General features: G+C 45.8%; 1 non-coding gene across 1 annotated transcript; it reads left to right on the top strand.

The window, feature by feature from the left end:
• Positions 1 to 6,372: 6,372 nt before the first annotated feature.
• TRNAF-GAA (transfer RNA phenylalanine (anticodon GAA)) lies at positions 6,373 to 6,445 on the top strand. The gene has a single exon. It is a non-coding gene; the product is annotated as a tRNA-Phe (tRNA).
• Positions 6,446 to 7,128: the final 683 nt, after the last annotated feature.

The following is a 7,128-nucleotide window of genomic DNA, read 5'->3' as shown; positions in this document are numbered from 1 at the left end:
GAAATGGTTCCAAAGTCAATGTGATCGCTGTCGGCACGCTACCTCTACATCTACCTTCGGGATTAGTTTTAGACCTGAATAATTGTTATTTGGTGCCAGCGTTGAGCATGAACATTATATCTGGATCTTGTTTGATGCGAGACGGTTATTCATTTAAATCAGAGAATAATGGTTGTTCTATTTATATGAGTAATATCTTTTATAGTCATGCACCCTTGAAGAGTGGTCTATTTTTATTAAATCTCGATAGTAGTGATACACATATTCATAATGTTGAAGCCAAAAGATGTAGAGTTGATAATGATAGTGCAACTTGTTTGTGGCACTGCCGTTTGGGTCATATTGGTGTAAAGCGCATGAAGAAACTCCATATTGATGGACTTCTGGAATCACTTGATTATGAATCAATTGGTACTTGCGAGCCGTGCCTCATGGGCAACATGACTAAAACGCCGTTCTCCGGAACTATGGAGCGAGCAACAGATTTGTTGGAAATCATACATACTGATGTATGTGGTCCAATGAACATTGGGGCTCGTGGCGGGTATAGTTATTTTCTCACCTTCACAGATGATTTGAGCAGATATGGGTATATCTACTTAATGAAACATAAGTCTGAAACATTTGAAAAATTCAAAGAATTTCATAGTGAAGTGGAAAATCATCGTAACAAGAAAATAAAGTTTCTATGATCCGATCATGGAGGAGAATATTTGAGTTACGAGTTTGGTTTGCATTTTAAACAATGCGGGATAGTTTCACAACTCACGCCACCCGGAACACCACAACGTAATGGTGTGTCCAAACGTCGTATTCATACTTTACTAGATATGGTGCGATCTATGATGTCTCTTACTGATTTACCGCTATCGTTTTGGGGTTATGCTTTAGAGACGGTTGTATTCACGTTAAATAGGGCACCATCAAATCCATTGAGATGATGCCTTATGAACTATGGTTTGGCAAGAAACCAAAGTTGTCGTTTCTTAAAGTTTGGGGCTGTGATGCTTATGTGAAGAAACTTCAACCAGATAAGCTCGAATCCAAATTGGAGAAATGTGTCTTTATAGGATACCCAAAAGAGACTATTGGGTACACCTTCTATCACAGATCTAAAGGAAAGACCAATCAATGAGGAAGCTAATGATATTGATCATGAAACTTCAGATCAAGTTACTACCGAACCTCGTAGGTCAACCAGAGTAAGATCCGCACCAGAGTGGTATGGTAATCCTATTCTAGAAGCCATGTTACTTGACCATGGCGAACCTACGAACTATGAGGAAGCGATGATGAGCCTGGATTCCGCAAAATGGCTTGAGGCCATGAAATCTGAGATGGGATCCATGTATGAGAACAAAGTATGGACTTTGGTTGACTTGCCCGATGATCGGCAAGCCATCGAGAATAAATGGATTTTCAAGAAGAAGGCTGACGCTGATGGTAATGGTACTGTCTAAAAAGCTCGACTTGTTGCAAAAGGTTTCCGACAAGTTCAAGGAGTTGACTACGATGAGACTTTCTCACCCGTAGTGATGCTTAAGTCTGTCCGAATAATGTTAGAAATTGCCGCATTTTATGATTATGAAATATGGCAAATGGATGTCAAAACTGCATTCCTGAATGGATTTCTGGAAGAAGAGTTGTATATGATGCAACCAGAAGGTTTTGTCGATCCAAAAAGTACTAACAAAGTGTGCAAGATCCAGTGATCCATTTATGGACCGGTGCAAGCCTCTCGGAGTTGAAATAAACGCTTTGATAGTGTGATCAAAGCATATGGTTTTATACAGACTTTTGGATAAGCCTGTATTTACAAGAAAGTGAGTGGGAGCTCTGTAGCATTTCTGATATTATATGTAGACGACATATTATTGATTGGAAATGATATAGAATTTCTGGATAGCATAAAAGGATACTTGAATAAAAGTTTTTCAATGAAAGACCTTGGTGAAGCTGCTTACATATTAGGCATCAAAATCTATAGAGATAGATCAAGACGCTTAATTGGACTTTCACAAAGCACATACCTTGATAAAGTTTTGAAAAAGTTCAAAATGGATCAAGCAAAGAAAGGGTTCTTGCCTGTATTACAAGGTGTGAAGTTGAGTCAGACTCAATGCCCGACCACAGCAGAAGATAGAGAGAAAATGAAAGATGTTCCCTATGCTTCAGCCATAGGCTCTATCATGTATGCAATGCTGTGTACCAGACATGATGTATGCTTAGCAATAAGTTTAGCAGGGAGGTACCAAAGTAATCCAGGAGTGGATCACTGGACAGCGGTCAAGAATATCCTGAAATACCTGAAAAGGACTAAGGATATGTTTCTTGTTTATGGAGGTGACAAAGAGCTAGTCATAAATGGTTATGTCGATGCAAGCTTTGACACTGATCCAGATGATTCTAAATCGCAAACCGGATAGGTGTTTATATTGAACGGTGGAGCTGTCAGTTGGTGCAGTTCTAAACAAAGTGTCGTGGCGGGATCTACATGCGAAGCGGAGTACATAGCTGCTTCGGAAGCAGCAAATGAAGGAGTCTGGATGAAGGAGTTCATATCCGATCTAGGTGTCATACCTAGTGCATCGGGACCAATGGAGATCTTCTGTGACAATACTGGTGCAATTGCCTTGGCAAAGGAATCCAGATTTCACAAGAGGACCAAGCACATCAAAAGACGCTTCAATTCCAACCGGGACCAAGTCCAGGTGGGAGACATAGAGATTTGCAAGATACATACGGATCTGAATGTTGCAGACCCATTGACTAAGCCTCTTCCACGAGCAAAACATGATCAACACCAAGGCTCCATGGGTGTTAGAACAATTACTGTGTAATCCAGATTATTGACTCTAGTGCAAGTGGGAGACTGAAGGAAATATGCCCTAGAGGCAATAATAAAGTTATTATTTATTTCCTTATATCATGATAAATGCTTATTATTCATGCTAGAATTGTAGTAACCGGAAACATAATGCATGTGTGAATACATAGACATACATAGTGTCACTAGTATGCCTTTACTTGACTAGCTTGTTGATCAATGATGGTTGTGTTTCCTGACCATAGACATGAGTTGTCATTTGATTAACGGGATCACATCATTAGGAGAATGATGTGATTGACTTGACCCATTCTGTTAACTTAGCACTTGATCATTTAGTATGTTGCTATTGCTTTCTTCATGACTTATACATGTTCCTACAACTATGAGATTATGCAACTCCCGTTTACCAGAGGAACACTTTGTGTGCTACCAAACGTCACAATGAAACTGGGTGATTATAAAGGAGCTCTACAGGTGTCTCCAAAGGTACATGTTGAGTTGACGTATTTCGAGATTAGGTTTTGTCACTTCGATTGTCGGAGAGGTATCTCTGGGCCCTCTCGGTAATGCACATCATTATAAGACTTGCAAGAAATGTAGCTAAGGAGTTAGTTACGGAATGATGCATTACATAACGAGTAAAGATACTTGCCGGTAACGAGATTGAACTAGGTATTGAGATACCGACGATCAAATCTCGGGCAAGTAACATACCGATGACAAAGGGAACAACGTATGGTGTTATGCGGTTTGACCGATAAAGATCTTCGTAGAATATGTAGGAGCCAATATGAGCATCCAGGTTCCGCTATTGGTTATTGATCGGAAACATGTCTCGGTCATGTCTACATAGTTCTCGAACCCGTAGGGTCCGCACGCTTAAAGTTAGATGACAGTTATATTATGAGTTCATGTGTTTTGATGCACCGAAGATAGTTCGGAGTCCCGGATATGATCACGGACATGACGAGAAGTCTCGAAATGGTCGAGACATGAACATTGATATATTGGACGACTATGTTCGGACACCGGAATGGTTCCGGGGGTTATCAGATATATACCGGAGTACCGGGGGGTTACCGGAACCCCCTCGGGGGTTAGTGGGCCTCATGGGCCCAAAGTGGAGAAGAGGAGGGGCGGCCAGGGCAGGCCGCGTGCCCCCTCCCCCTCTAGTCCGAATAGGACAAGGAGGGGGGGGGGCGCCCCCCTTACCTTCCTCCCCTCTCTCCCTTCCTTCCGCCTCTCCTACTTGGACAAGGAAAGGAGGGAGTCCTACTCCCGATGGGAGTAGGACTCCTCCTGGCCGGCCGCCCCCTCCCCCTTGCTCCTTTATATACGGGGGCAGGGGGCACCTCTAGACACAACAACAATTGATCCTTGAGATCTATTAGCCGTGTGCGGTGCCCCCTCCACCATATTCCACCTCAATAATATTGTAGCGGTGCTTAGGCGAATCCCTGCGTCGGTAGAACATCATCATCGTCACCACGCCGTCGTGCTGACGGAACTCTCCTTCGACACTCGGCTGGATCGGAGTTAGAGGGACGTCATCGAGCTGAACGTGTGCAAGAACTCGGAGGTGGCGTGTTTTCGGTGCTGGATCGGTCAGGCCGTGAAGACATACGACTACATTAACCGCGTTGTGCTAATGCTTCCGCTTTCGGTCTACGAGGGTACGTGGACAACACTCTCCCCTCTCGTTGCTATGCATCACCATGATCTTGCGTGTGCGTAGGAATTTTTTTGAAATTATTACGTTCCCTAACATATACACCATGGTTTTCAATAGCGCACGATATAGCGTTATAAAAGGTCTTGCGCTAAGAGCAACCCCAGCCGTTGGCCCCCCAGGGGGTTCTTAAAATCGCCACCTGGGGGCGACCCGACGCTAAAAATCGGCTTGGGGACGATCGGGTTCCCAGCCGCCACCCCCAGGGTCGCCCCCGACGCCTCTTTTAATACTGTTTTGAAAAGGAAAACGGCTAAAATTCGGCAAACATGACAAAGTTTCGGCGAACAGGACATAAACTTCGGCGTTCAACATGTTTTTACATAGAAAACAAGAAACTCACTAAAAAAACAGTGCACCGTGACTACAGGCCGAAGAACTCGCTGAACGCGGCGTAGTCGCCGTCGTCGCCACCGCCGTCGTCGTCGTCCTTCTCCTTATTCACGCCGCTGGACCCTTGCCCGGGGTCGCCTAGGCGGACCGGTAGTGGCGCGTCGTCGTCGCTGTCTTCAAGCACGACCACACCCCCTTTGTCGCGCCCACGGCAACGCGTGATGATCTCCTCCAGGGCGCGGTGCTGGCGCTCCATCTCCAGCCGCGCCCAGTCTTCACGCACCCACTTCATGGCTGCATCGTCGTCGATCTCGAGCCCCGGCTCCGTCTTCACGTCGGCGAGCCCCGGCTCCGTCTTGACGGCGGTGAGCCCCGGCTCCGTTTTGGGCTTAACGAAGCAGGGAGGAGCCGAGGAGGAGGGATGCCCATCCTCGTCGATGATGATGCCGGCGCTGCCGAGATGGGTTTCCGCGGGCTCAGCCTTGATACTGAAGAGCGTCGGCGACCCAGAGGAGTGGGAGGAGGATCGGGAGGAGGAGGAAGAGGAGCTGGTCCTCCTCGGCATCCATTGGCCGCCACTCCGGCGGGGACCAGGGCGGCCGGGTACGTCAACGGAGAGTCGTTGTCGCCCTCAAGATACTCGAGGACGGCGTGGAGCGTGCGGCCGAGGGCGCCCCACCACAGGCGGCGGCCGTCCCTGTTCTTGCTCCCCCGCCCCACCGGCGCGTTGTTGGTAGAGGCCAACCGCTCCGCTTGCCGGCGTTCAAAGTACGCCGCCCACGCCTCGTGGTTACCGGCGATGTACTGCGGGGGGGCCCGCTGCTACTCTGACAGAGACGCCCGCGCACGCCCAATCTCGGTCCGGAACTTGTCGGGGCTCGTGACGCCGGGCATGGGACGGGATTGGGGGGGGGGGGGGGGGGACGCCGCCGGCGCTGAGCCTCCACCGTCCCAGCGCGCGCGGCGCCGGGTAGTTGGCTTCATGCAGGAGATGGGCTTCCCACTCGTGCAGCGAGCGGCGGCAGGAGAGATTGCTCGCCGGAGCTGTGGCACCGGCGGCTCTTGTACTGATGCATTCGCTTCTGACAAGAAAGCGGCGCTGCAGACCGTCTACCGCCCAAAGCCAAGAAGAAATTCAGAGGTTAATTAAACAATTTGCTAATGAGCCAATGGGCTAGTCCATAGTATGTATATAGTACTGCCTAATTAAACTGCGTTTGTTCTGGACCTTTACGATTGTTCCATAGATCATGGATTTCCTTCTTCCATGTAAAGAAAGAACATCATCAAGTACGTATAAAATATGTCGAGAAGTCTATGCTACGGTTGTACGAGGTGCGTAATATAATACATTTACTGATCGCTGCTACGTGGAGATTCCGAGGCCTTATGTTAGTTTGAAGAGCGTTAGTGTCGAGTCAAATATGAAGTGAGTCAGAAATCCAAGATACATAAACAGAACTAACCAAAATTACATAATGCGGAGATAGCTCAGATGGGAGAGCGTCAGACTGAAGATTTGAAGGTCGCGTGTTCGATCCACGTTCACCGCAATCTTCCTTTTTCTGCCTCCCTTATCTTGTCATTACTTTTTGTGGCATTATCTAGAGGGTCAATATTATTTGGATTGAAGATACATCACGTTAGAGCGCCAGGTTTTTTTTTTCCATGGCCACATTTGGTTTTTTTCATTTGTTTTTTTCTTATCTTCATTCCACATTATTTGCTGGATTTTTCAAATATAGTTGGAATAATTATTCACATATCTCAACGATTCAACTATTCTCCACCGTTTTGTGTGAGGTTTGATTCAACATACATCAAAAAATATTATCATTTTTTAATTGAACAAGATGGTTTAACTTCAACATGATTGTGTAACTTGATCTAATCTTGAGGACATATTGACCAGGATGCTTGCGTTACAAAATTAGGTGAAATACACTAACCGATAATAACCCCCCCCCCCCCACTTCACCCCAACCCACACAATATTTTTTTTGTTTTGTTCACTTACTTTAATTTTTTTTTATTATGTTTGAGGATGTATTCAAACAATACTTCAAAACACCTCAATCGTCATTAAACATGAGAGTCATTACAGTTTGGACTCAAGATACATCACAAATTTTAGACTGTCAAAGTAAATATCCCTTGTTTTGATCCATGCCCACATGTTGCTTTTGTCATTGTTAATAATGGTTTCTTCAATTTAATCTCCTATTCTCAAATATCA

This window comes from Triticum aestivum, chromosome 7B (genome assembly GCF_018294505.1).
Source record: "Triticum aestivum cultivar Chinese Spring chromosome 7B, IWGSC CS RefSeq v2.1, whole genome shotgun sequence".
In the NCBI taxonomy this organism is placed as follows: Eukaryota; Viridiplantae; Streptophyta; class Magnoliopsida; order Poales; family Poaceae; genus Triticum; species Triticum aestivum.
The sequence above is the reverse complement of the archived record's forward strand: the minus strand, read 5'-3'. Positions and strand labels throughout refer to the sequence as shown.